The sequence below is a fragment of the Labeo rohita genome, chromosome 16, assembly GCF_022985175.1.
Source record: "Labeo rohita strain BAU-BD-2019 chromosome 16, IGBB_LRoh.1.0, whole genome shotgun sequence".
Classification (NCBI taxonomy): Eukaryota; Metazoa; Chordata; class Actinopteri; order Cypriniformes; family Cyprinidae; genus Labeo; species Labeo rohita.
The window spans coordinates 38,299,537-38,313,268 of NC_066884.1; the positions used below are offsets into that span (position 1 = coordinate 38,299,537).

Here is a 13,732-nt window from a genome sequence, read left to right on the forward strand (position 1 = left end):
TGCTTTCATCAATATTACATTAAAATAAATAAATAAATATTATTAATATTAAATATTATTTTAAATAATTTAAATGGCTTTTATGCTGGTAAGGGTAAGGTTTTTGGCCTGTCCCTTACTGTGATTTTTCTTTTTCAGCAGGACTTATAATTTGCAAAATGAAGGCAAAATTATATAAAAATCACATTTGCATATTGTTCTAAATACAATCTCATTGTTAAGCAATGTTTTCTCAAATACACTGTAAAAAATAAAAAACACAATTTGTTGAGTCAGCTTAAAATAATTCGTTACCCTGCTACCTTAAAATTTTAAGTTCAGTCAACTAAAATAAGTTGATTCAACTTGAAATGTTAAGTTGTACTAAGTAACTACTTAGATATTTGTGTTTGCTAAACTTAACAGATGGGTAACCCAGCTGCCTTAAAATTTTAAGTTGATTCAACTCAAATATCTAAGTTGTCACTTCGTATAATTTAACATTTCAAGTTGAATAAACTTTTTTTGAGTTGACTGAACTTAAAATTTTAAGCCAGCTAGGTTACAAATTATTTTAAGTTGACTCAACAAATTGTTTTTTACAGTGTATGACCATTACGGAAGAGATAAAGAGGTTAAATATGCTTGTGTGAATGACCTGTATCTGTTTGTCTCTCTTTACAAACAATGAAGCTGTAAGTTTAGTTACTTCAAAAACACCTTGTTGCTGAGAAATATAATGTAGCAAATTCAGTATCAAAGCTATTTCATTATAATAAAGGGTAGTGTTGACAACAAGTTTCTGTGCTCCAGAATGTTTCTGTGTTGCCCCCAATGTTCAAGACATGGTTGCAGCCTTGCAGGCTGTTTAAACCAGATGTTTAGATGTTAAGATGCTTGGCTATGAACAAAACCTTAAAAAATGAATGTGATGACAGACAGTCATGTATGTGAAACTGTATTCGGATCAACCTACTGCAACATCTCAGTAGATTCCTAGTGAATATGTCACTCTCAGTCTCTCTCTCTCTCTCAAATAACCTTGGCTGGAGAAACTAATCTGGGCCATTTGCATCACAGATCCAGAGAAAGAGGAACAGTCTCCGAAAAGTCACTCGCCGGCTGAATCCCAGGGCGTCACGGCGCTCCGCGGGAGGCAGGTCACCGGCGATACTGCTGGAGAAGCACATTATTTGTGGACGCAGCGAGCCGAGCGGGGGGTTTGAGTCCCGTCCCGCCGCGCTCATCCACCTCCACCTTTACAGGTGCGCCAGCGTTCCTCGCCTGACACAGACGGATGACATATTTATTAGCTTGTTAAAGTGCAGCCTCCCCCTTCCGCCCGCCGCTCACCTAGCTAAACAAAACAATTGGCTCCTCCATTGGCTAATTGGGCCGGGCCCCTGTGGCGCGACTCGCCCGAGTGCTTGATGAGGCATAAAATGATGATTAATTAATTTACTGCTCAGTTGATCATCAAACTGCGAGGTTTATGATTTGCACAGCGGTCAGCGTCTCTCTGCTGTTTAGGAGCTCAGCGGAGGAGAGATCAGAGCTGCAGCCGCTGCCTTTGCTTTGACCTGCGCCGGCAAACTTCCACATCCAACATCCAACATCCAACATCCAGCACTGCCTTATGTAACAATACTACATTAATGAGACTCCTGCATGCCAAAAAATAAAAATTAATCGGAGTGGGTGAAAAAAATGTGTTTGGGGTCATTTGGTTCATACGGTTGTGCTCCATTAAGCACTGAATCTAGAATATCCTTAAAATTACAAAAATCTCTCTGAATTCGGATTGGGCAAACAGGACGTAGAACTGCAATTTGAATTTAAGGATGTACAATTAAAATTGAATAAAATAAGCATAGTGTTTCATAATATTCATGTTTAAAATATTCCACTGACAACGATATTAATGTTTGCCACAGTATCTGTATTTGGATCATTGACATATAAGGATTTTCGACAAGTCAATTTTAAAATACAAAAAATAATAATAATAATATCTGTTGTAATTGTTCAAACATTAAGAATGTTGTGTACAAATAAATTCATAATAAAATGTAAAATTAAGTGATTTTAGTGTTGTTTTTTTCATCTCGATGAATTGGCCATAGCCCTAAAAAATGTCATGTGGCGCGACCATGATTTATATTGAAATTAATTCATTTCCTTAACGTGCTTAACATTTTTTTAGATGTTCTCAGTAATTAAAGTGCTTAGAAACAAAGTATTTGCATTTATTTTGAGTTTTTGTAAATAATGATCTCATATTTTTGTTTTAGAATTTCAGAGTTGCATTCTTAAATGTAGTTAGCAGACTTATTTTTCCTGTAAATTGCATAAAACTGATAAAAATGTTTTTAAAATATCATTCACTTAAGCGTGATGTAGCAGTGATTCATATTTTAACCAAAATCAAAAGTGCAGCACATGGCATTAACAGCAGGCATTTCTTTAGCCCCACTTATTTCTGAACTTTGCCCAATCTTGGCTGCTCAATTGACCCTTTACTGGGAGTTTGATTAACAGGCAATCTGACCAATCATAACGCCAAATAAAAATTTTGTCTGACAAACAAACCAGACAGGAGAGTAGATTAAAGTCGGTGAACTTGAACTTGAAAAAAACTTTTCACAGTTGAAACAAGATACCTTCTGATGTTCATTTATGTTTATTTTGTGCTATAACTATTAAAGATGAAGAGATGATCGGTTCATGTACCACTTGAACTGCACTACAGCGATCTGTCAGGACACATTAAAGAGCCACAAAACAGTATTTGTTGCTTGAATTAAAAAACAAAGGACAAAAGTTGAACACGTACACTTTGTTTTACACCAAAAGTAACCAGCTCTTTCTTGTATGTCAGCGCGTTGTCAGTTTCCTCTTTGCTCCGTGGTGTATTTTTCACTGCATGAGAACATGATGTGTGGCATAAAAGTGCCAAGGTTTGTCGGACGTAGCAACAGTAACTAAGGGGGGGGCGGGTCTTTGCAATGGGTTCATTTAGAGTAGCGGGAGGTTGATGGCTTAAGTTCTGAGATGACAGCATGAACATCTTTCTTACAGTAGAAAATGAAATTTGGAGTTTGTTCAGAATTAACATGGCCTACTTTGCTTGGCAGTGGAATCCAGTAAGCGATTAAACACAAACCACCCAAATCTATTCCAGATGATACTAAAATAAAGTATTTTATGTATACAAACAATCAGTTAAAGATAAAAGCACAAAAACTGCCAATCTGGGACATATATCTATAATAGCCCATACGGAAATGTAATATATGTGCTTATATGAAATACCCATATATTGAATACATGTTTTATATATGCCATATCCATATATGATTCCTATTAGAAAATGGAACAATTTCATATATTGACATATAAGTCTACCCCATACAAAAATATATGTTTATGTATGTATAATACATGTATTGCCATATATGAAATGTATATTATTATTAATATATGTGAGATATATGTATGTTTTTATTATGTTATATACAAATTAGACATATATGCATGAAATATATGGTTTCATATATTTAATATTTTAATATGTGATCTTTGATCTTTAAATAGAGGTCGTAGACACATGTAAGACACTCTACACTCTACAAAGTTGCAGTGCATTGCACATTTCACACCTTTAGCCTTAAATGTTAAATGGTACAGAAAGCTACACAAAAAAGCATCTTTATTTAAACAGAATTTATTTAAATAGAAAAAAAAAAGTTACTGATCTGCACAATCAAACAGGACAAAAAAGAAACAATTACATAAATAACTGATCAAAACACTGAACAGGCATAAGAAACAGAACATCAATTGTAGTAGTTCAGCTAAAGGTCTACAGGTTTGTATTCCCACAGCTTGGTTAGTTTTTGGTTTATTGCCATCCCCAGTAGGCCCCAGGTGAAGAAATTTCTGGATTCCAGCATCTGTAAAAAAAAATAGTAAAAGTTAGGTTTTTATAAGATAATTACAATAAATTTTCTGAACCATATATGATTTCAGGAAATGCACCATATTCAAAAGCAACTTTTTAGCTTTGGTAGTGTTGGGTGGTACAGTAAACTAAACTTGATTTTAGTCAACATGATATTAAAATATAAAACCTGCTTAAATCTTGCAATCCAACATTGTACCAAAGTTTAATTTAGGTTTTTAGTTAGAACTGTGCCTATATCTTAAAGTGATTAACTACTATAAGATGACAAATATACTGAGTATTAAACATGGTTGGTAAAGTTAAAGATTATTTTAAAACTGCAGAATACTCATTATTTATGTAATAATTATAAATTGTAGTTGTAAAATATTCCCAGATACCACAAGGATATGGCAGAACAACGACAGAGCACAGCCTGCATGCTTATTCAAATAATATGTCTCTATATACATGAAGAACTAAACTATAGTAACCCAAATGCTCAATGACAGAGTTCACAGCTAAGGTTACAATTTAATTTGCTATTTAGCATCAATGAAATAAAGTGTTTACATTCATAATACCTAATATGTGCATCGAGAATGAGGCCTGGAGAAAAGAAATAGAGGGGTGGAACTATGACATGGGTTTTTGAATGACAATTTTGATTAAATCCCCTAAAATAAAGTCTGCGGTTTACACAAACTCATAATATTTTCACGTTTTATTCTATGACATAAAACACACCAGTTAAACCCCACTCTTGATTTTTTATTTTTTTAAACTGTTATGTTTCTTAAAAAAGGTGGTTGCTAACATGCTGCTAAATGGGACTACAGGCCCTGTCGGAGGCATTAAACTTCATCACGCCGAACAGTTTATCAATTTACAGTATTTTCCAATTGTAGTATAATTTATAGTACAATTAATTGTAGAATAACGAATTAATAGTTTCCTGCATGCAACACAAGTCTTCGGATGGAAGATGCTCATTTGATCGCTTTCCTACTGATATGGGGACTCTCTGTATTTCTACCATAAATATTACAATTATTCCATATAAACACCACATTTACTGCCTTTGTCACAGTCAAAGTGAAAATTTAATAATCTATAGTGCTTAAAGCCACGTTAAAAATAAATGTTTACGGCCACATGAAGCTGTTAGAAAGCTGATAGATTGAGGATTTTCTAGAAGCAAGGATAAAATAATATTTTGTGTACCCACCCTAACAAAATGATAGCTGAAATGTGGTACTTCATTCACTAAAATAAGTTTAATCTAACCATATCCAAAAACTCACTCTACTGTTATTTAATAGATTAAATGCACTAGAATTGTATTAAATAGTACATGGAGACACATTTTTAACTAAAATATTTTGTTGACTTGATTTGTTTACATGTATATTGCAGATGCTAGTTTTGGTTTCAATAAAATATTTAACCTTTTCTGTGTAGATGCTCCATCATTCACATCACTGCCATCCACATCTGCAGGTTTGGCCTCCCTTTCTATTTTCTGAGAATTTCGGGACTCATTACCTTGTCATGGGACACAAACAAGAATAGCACAATTATCAGCAATGATATGAACAAAATTTACTACGATAGATTAACCATATGTTTAAAACCCCACAATCACATTCTTTAGTGTACTGTACCTTTATGCAACATGCACATGCATGTACTTATGCACCCGCTCTAGGCATGACACTGACATGTCAATGCACTTGGTGCAATATAACCAAGTATTGTAATTTACTATATGAATTCAAGGTGCTTGTATTTAAATAATTCCATTTCCTGCAGTTTTATAGTTCTAGTCTAGACTACATCTCAGAGATAAACATTATAATTTTCATCCATTATTTTTGTCAGACAGCTTTAAATAATTTCCAAATGTGGCATTGTTTATCCAGTGAAAACAATGAGTTCACAGTATCTCCATACAGATTAACCTGTTACCCAATAGCTAAAATTAACTTTAACGCGAGCAAATTGCAAAACACCTCAATGCAGCTGTAATCATAACATCATATATACAACAATGACAGGGAATATTTAAAACATTAGCTGATCTATATAGAGACAGAGGCTCTTGAAGACCAAAACAATCATATAATACTTAGTTTCCATGTAATATTAGCGTAGGAATAAAGCGTTGAGTAAATTAGTGTAAATTACCTGCACCGCTGCCACATTCAAGGGCGTTTCATCCTTTCACTCAGTGATGTCGGTCTGTCTTCGTGGCCGTCTATAAAATCATTGTCGTTTATTGTGTGAAGGTACTGGCACATTTGTTATCCTTCCACTAAGAAAAACATCTTACTGCAGATGACTGTTTGTTTAGCCGCAGCCATTGCTCAGACTCTGCCGTTAGCGCGGGTGTGTTTGAATTTTGGCGCACAATCGCTCATGTATTTATTTTAATGAAATGCGTTTTAGTTCATTGATGAAGAGAGCACATATGGACAAACAGTTACATGAAGTGTTTCCCCCCTCAATAACTCTATAATACATTCCTACAAGTAACTTTTAGTACATTGGCATTTTTTGAACAGGTTATATATTCATCTCTACTTTTTTCCCCAGAAAACTAAATTGAAACAATTAATAAAGTTAAGCAATGAATTGTGTTATATGATTTACAATAAGCAGTATCTTTTAGGCATATATGGTTAATAAAGTTGCATAAATTCAATATATACATTGGTAACAAATGATCAAAACATAGAGTACTATATATAATTTTGATATATATTGTTAACATACATGGCCATATCATATAATACAATATACCATTTTAATATATATTGTAAACATATATGGTCATAACATACAATACCATATAAAAGTTAAACATATATATACTTTCAATATATGTTTATATACAAATTGTACTATGGGAAATTCATATATGCTATAAACATATATCTACATATATCCAGAAGATGGATATATGTGATAATAATATATTGCCCTATATTTAACATATATGAGAGTAGCACTTCTGATATAGGTACATATATGTCATATATTACATTTCCGTATGGGAGAAAACACTCTGCAGTGGTCGCACCACATGATATTTTGTCGCCCCACATGATATTTCAAATTCAGTCAAAATGTACAAGCACAGAATTGACCTCCTAAACAAAACAAGCTAGCTTCACAAATTTGTGTTTGTTTTCATACCAGGTCATACCACATGATATCAAAATGTGGTAACTACATATCAGCCATTAAAAAGGTTATTTCTTTTCCAAATTTGAAAGATAGTTGCAAACCTGCTTGATGCTTCCATGGGTCATTGGCAAGTTGCCATATGATGCAAAGTCCTATCTTTAAATGGATTTCAACATAAAAGTCCCAAAAATGGTAGTTTCTTGATGGTCGCACCACCTGATATTTCATAAAATCGAAATCATTGGACAAAGTTTTTTTTTTGTATATTATGATGTAAATATTAATACAAATGCTTTGCAATTTCATACAGGATCACAAAACACTTTGGATGCCAAATAGTGCAGAAAATTAATCAGAATAAATTAAGGGTAATTTCAAAGATGTTTCCAAAACAACAGTTATGGCTGGACGGATTTTGACACTTTGAATAACAGAAAAAGTACAAATAACTAATCTTTTTTGAAATGTTAAAGTGGGTCCATACACAGGAGAGGTACTTCACATATATAGCATCTTTTATAATGCTTTTAAACCAATTTTTAACTGAAAAAAAAAAAGCAATTGGACAGAAAATTTAGGCGTCATGTCATTGATCTATTTATGTACAGTATACTGTTGAAAACTTCGGTATCAGTACCCCCCAAGAAATAATACTTTTATTCATCAAGGATGCATTAACTTGATCAAAAGTTCTGGTAAAGACATTTATAATGTTACAGAATATTTCTATTTCAAATAAATGGTGTTTTTTTTTTTAACTTTCTATTCATCTGTGAATCATGAAAAATAAAATATATCAGTTTCCACAACTGTTTTCAACATTGCTAATAATCATAAATGTTTGTTGAGCAGCAAATCAGTATATTAGAATGATTTCTAAAGGATCATGTGACACTGAAGAAGTAATGATGCTGAAAATTCATCTTTGATCACAGCAATCAATTACATTTTAACACATATTCACATAAAAGAGCTTTTTTAAATTATAATAATATTTCACAATATTACTGTTTTACCAGGGTTATTACACTTCACCTTAATAATAAAAAAAGTAAATAAATAAATAAATAAATAAATCTTAAAAAGTTAGTTGGCAAAGCAAAATTTCTCATTTTTTATTTAGTGTACTAAAATAACTTAAACTGAAATAATTGAAACAAACAAACAAAACAAACAAACGACAACAACAAAAACTTACAGACCCCAAAGTTTTGACTGGTAGTGTGCATTTCATATTTCATAAAAATAAATAAATAAATAAATAAATAAATAATTTTTTTTTTTTTTTTTTTTTTTTTTCCTGACAATAGTGGAAAAACACTTTGTTCCCAGAATAATGCAGCTGAAGTCTGGAGCCCATGAATTTTGTCCGACACTGATGATTTAATTACATATGAAGTACCTTTGCGTATGAATACTCGGAATCGGATACAGAACATTCACATGAGTTATTGAAACAAAAGGACCGGTTGATGCTGAAGCATTAATATGTGTTTGATATGACTAATTGAATCTGTCTTACAAGCCAAAATGCACACATGTACAATCCTCATTCACTTACAGCTCCAACATCATCTCCTGCTCACAGCGAGTTCAGGGCTGATGTGGATGTTGGGATGTGGCTGAAGAATCACATGTCCTGCATCACGAAAGCAAGGTTAAAGAGGTAGACGAGCTCATTCCATTCTGACGCGGTCTGGCGTGTCACGCTGACGGATTGCATGATATTCCAATGACTTTCAGAGGAACTTCAGGGTTTCCATCAGCTTTAACGGATATGCAAATGGAGGCTGAAGCACACAGGCCTCAGGGCTCACGTCTGCTCGTCACTTCAACAGTTTCGCTCGAACCTCGATGGCCTCGAGGGTCTAATTATGTTATGATCACAACAAGAGCGAACAAACAGAAGTTGAAGTTAAATTTGCACCAATCTAAGATCAGTATTTACCTTTCAGATGTCGTTTAAGTGCCTCACTGATACTCAAATAGTCAGTTGCACACTTGACTTGTGTAACACACATATTATCTGGAGAAGCGGTGTCACTGCTGTTTAACTACAATTAAGCACAAGTGTTTTACACAAGCGGTGGGTTCTGCCAAAACTCTTCAGGAATCAAGAAACAGCAGAAATAAGACGAACACCTCAAACTTTATCCAGAATGTAGCTTTGCATTTCCTTCCCAAAAAGACAGATAAAGTGTGACAGAACGAAAAACTACAACAGGACAAGCCTGACTTGAGAAGGAGCGCCGAGGGGAGTCTTCAGGATGTCTTCGGGGAGAAGCCTCCAAAATAATCGCATTATAAATTAACACACACATTACAGGAACATCAGTGCGGCTCATGTACGGCTGACTCCATTGATTTTAGCCTACAGCTCTCCTTCATCCTCAGAGGCATTTCAACTATTCATGCTTAAGTTTTATTTTTTACATCCACCTGCATTTAGCAGAGACTGAAATAAAAATGAGGTATAAACAAACCAATAGCAAATGCAGTCAATCCTACATTGTTTTCTCAAGAAGCCGTTTCACTCGTATAGAAGAAAAGACAATTGCAACTTCCGTTTCATGCCGACTTTAACTGCTGAAGCCAAACTCTGACCCGTTGGTAACAGCCGCTCTCGACAGCCTCATTTTCAGCTTTAAGTGCTAAAGCCTTGACGCTAAAGAGAAGAAAAGCCAGAATTTTAATCGTTCGGTGTGAATAAAAACGGGTAAAAACAATACAGCTATAGCTGCTGGCCTTTACACCTTCTCGGCCGACTCCGAGTGAGTCGTAATTGCTTTAGGACTTCGAATCCACTTTTGAATTCAGAGCTTTGGACAAATAATTGGATTTCCAGCAAACATGCTGAGCTGTGTTTCCTTCTCTATCGGTCCGTGTCCTGAGGGCTAAACACACTGTATACGGCGCCGGGGTTGGAGGTCTCGGGTTGGCTGGAGACTCTATAGGAACGCGTTAGGACGGTCATCAGCTCTGATGCAATAACCCCGGCCTTCACTGCTGGCAAAATTCAGCATAGCATTAGCATTAGCCAAGATATCTAAAGCAATTACAGCTCATCCTGCAGTATTTCAGGGGCTGTTTGACACTGAGCCCAGCAAAGCATGAGAGCTAACAGAGAAAATATATTTGACAAGTATGTGACAGCAAGATATTGAAGAAACAGGAACCTAAAGCCAAAAACAAAAACAAAAGACAAGAGAGCCAGTGGCTCTTCAGAAAAATTAGTATGAAAAATGTATTTATTTATTTATTTGTTTGTTTGTTTGTTTCAAAAATGACATTAAATAATTTTGGAACTTAAATCAATAAAGTTATTCATTATTAGTATTGTTATTTAGAATTTAAATGACTTTGAAACTTCTGTTTGTTTTTACTAAAAACTACTACTACTACTAATAATTATTATTATTATTATTATTATTATTATAGATTAAATCATATTATATAAAAATATATCATATTTAGAGATTAAATGACTCTTGAAAAGTTGAAACATTTTATTTTATTTTAATCATTCATGCTTATTTAAATTTTATTCTCTTGTATATATGCTTGTATATATACAAGAGTATTAGCTCCTGTAAACCACAACAAATTATTTGTGTTTGTGGTCACACATTTTTCTGAAGTGCTTCTGGCAAATTAATTAAACCCAGAAATTATTATTATTATTATAGATTATATAATATTATATAAAAATATTATACTATTTTGAGATTAAATACAATGCCATTTTTTAATTAAATTTAATTAAATTTAATATCATTCATGCTTATTTAAATTTGATATATATTAAACCCAGAAATGATAAAAAAAAAAAAAAAAAAAAAAAAAAAAAACTTAGAACGTACTGTAAAAGAGGCTAAAACACTGGTTGCAAAATATAAATACAAAAAAAAAAAAAAAATTGAAAGAGATTAAAAATAATTACATTATATACCTGCACACATGCTGCAGTGTAGTATAAACAGAGCTGATGGGCAAAGCTGGAGGGGAAAAAAAAGAAACTTTAAAATGGGCTGCAAACCTGCACAGGTTCCTTCTAGTGCGATTTGACATTGGAAAGTTGTCAACATGCCTTTAACATTTGTTCCCGTTACTACGAATTTAGCTGCTGCATCCTGACAGCGAGCCATTACAGTGAGTGTGAGAGGAGCTGCTGTCCGAGCGGACGGGACAGTGTTGTGCTGCAGGCCATATGTCCTCAGGACACACTACAGCAAACCTCCATTAAATATTCACTCCGGAAACACTTCCTTCAGCTCAGAGTCCTTCCAGCTCATCACACGCACAACAAACACAAACCCAACCACCCTCCAACGCTGACAGGCCTCATTACAAGAGTCCAAAAAATAAACACATGAGGGTGACAAAAAATCACAGAATGAAAGTTTATTTTAGAAGTAGTTTGTGAAAGTGTCATTAAGTTATATATTATTAATATATACTGCTGCAGTGATGATGTATTTTAGGCCAAACTGCAAGTTCACATCAACCAGGTTGCCTCATAAAACCCCATAGAAATTTTCCTCTAGGCCTATTGGTAGTGGGTTGGAGTCATTGATATAAATTTGGATGAAATAAACTCTGTGTGTAACAGAATTGAATGATTCGTACATGTTTCGCTCAACATGTTAATCTTCACAAATGAACTCAACTTGAATTCTTAAGCCTAAATATGAGCAGAAGTAGAAAGCTAAATGAAGGCTATAAATGAAGTACACCATGGTCACATGTCTTCAATGTCAACAGCACTAAGCTTCCATCAACTCTTTCAGTCTTTATTTAAAATCTGGAAAGTTGAGTTGACAGACAGTACATGTGTTTACCTATTTGACATTCTCAACAACTTAGTCACTTGTTAACAACCGCCTTTTCAATCTTGAATTTGTGTTCACTACAGACCTTGAAAACATTCAAAAAACCCACTGACTGTAGGATGATGGAACCAGAAGTACAAAAATACAACTCATTTCCAGGTTTTAACACTCATTCCAGCAGCAAATGGCACCTACTTTTAATTTTAGAATTGTTAAATATATATATATATATATATTCCTCTTTTTAATTCCACAATGCTTAAAAAACAAACAAACAAACAAACAAAAAAGGTAAAACCAGCCTAAGCTGGTTGGCTGATTTTAGCTGGTCATCCAGCCTGGTCTTTAGAGGGGTTTTGGCCATTTCTTTAGTGGATCAGGCTGGGAGACCAGCTTAAACCAGCTAAGACCAACCAACCAGCCTAGCAGGGCAGTCTTGCAGATCTTCAATAATTCAGGAAATACGTGCATCACACTGTGGGATATGGTCCTCAGGGCACTGTCCTTATTGGTACCTTATTACTTAAATTAGATTGTAAAGTCCATACTAGAGTAGTAACTACTAGCTGGTTTGCAACTAACTCTGTACTTTATTTGGTTTCACAATTTACTCTCAAGGCAGAACATAACTAATAAGTCTTATGCTCTTGGTAAAGTAATGTCTAGTTGCAATATATGACACACTGACCAAAATTATAAATGCAACACTTTTGTTTTTGCCCCCATTTTTCATGATCTGAACTCAAAAATCTAAGACTTTTTCTATGTACACAAAAAGCGTATTTCTCAAATATTGTGCACAAATCTGTCTAAATCTGTGTTAGTGAGAACTTCTCCTTTGCCAAGATAATCCATTAACCTCACAGGTGTGGCATATCAAGATGCTGATTAGACAGCATGATTATTGCACAGGTGTGCCTGAGGCTGGCCACAATAAAAGGCCACACCTGAAAGGTGGGGACTTTCCATAGACTTCTATTGTTTTAGACTGACCAAACGATACTTTTTTATCCCCTAACCCAACCCTAACCCTAAACCTACCCCTTACAGAAAACCTGTTTGCTTTGTTACATTTTCAAATAAATATCATTTACTATTTTTAATAATTTACTTCCCTCGTGGGGACCACAGACCGGTCCCCACAATGTAAAAAAATTCAGTTTTTACTATCCTTGTGGGGATATTTTCTACAAACACACACACACACAATGCCTCTGCTATTACTCATGATTTCTCTCAACATGAAGTAACTTAAAAAAACTTAAAAAAATTAAAACATAATGCATTACTTTACTAGTTACTCTGATTACCTAACTTATGTTACTTGTAATGTGTTTAACCCCAACACTGGCCAACATTATCAAATGAAGTGAAGTCTGCCAGATAAAACGTGAGCTTAGACCTTTAAGACAGAACAAAAATGACACTTTTAAAGCTTTTTGTCATCCTATCAAACAGAGCAATTGTGCAGCTGAACCCTGTTGTGAAAGGAACATTTTGGCTAATGTAGTGTCACATGCGTTCCTTATGCATTCAACAAACCTGCATGCTGTATCAAGTATAAATAGTATGTACTGTGCATGTGTGTGATATTCTAAACACAGCTGAGAGCCCTGAGGAAGAGCTCGAGATCTGACAGTTGGCACATGATTTAACCAATGCCGTGAGTTTAGGGCGGGACTATGTGGCTGAGTGACGGGTGAAACCGGTGCAATGCCACAGAAATCACTCACTTGACCCCACACTAAATTTAAGCGCTGGAAGATTTTATCTTCTGTAAACTCCACATGAT

General features: G+C 34.4%; 1 long non-coding RNA gene across 1 annotated transcript; it reads right to left on the reverse strand.

Annotated features, from left to right (window-relative positions):
• Positions 1-3,835: 3,835 nt before the first annotated feature.
• On the reverse strand, positions 3,836-6,148 carry LOC127179159 (uncharacterized). Its single transcript, XR_007829487.1, has 3 exons — positions 6,110-6,148; positions 5,371-5,467; positions 3,836-3,932 (listed from the first exon to the last, which is right to left on the reverse strand). It is a non-coding gene; the product is annotated as an uncharacterized LOC127179159 (long non-coding RNA).
• Between the last annotated feature and the right edge of the window lie 7,584 nt (positions 6,149-13,732).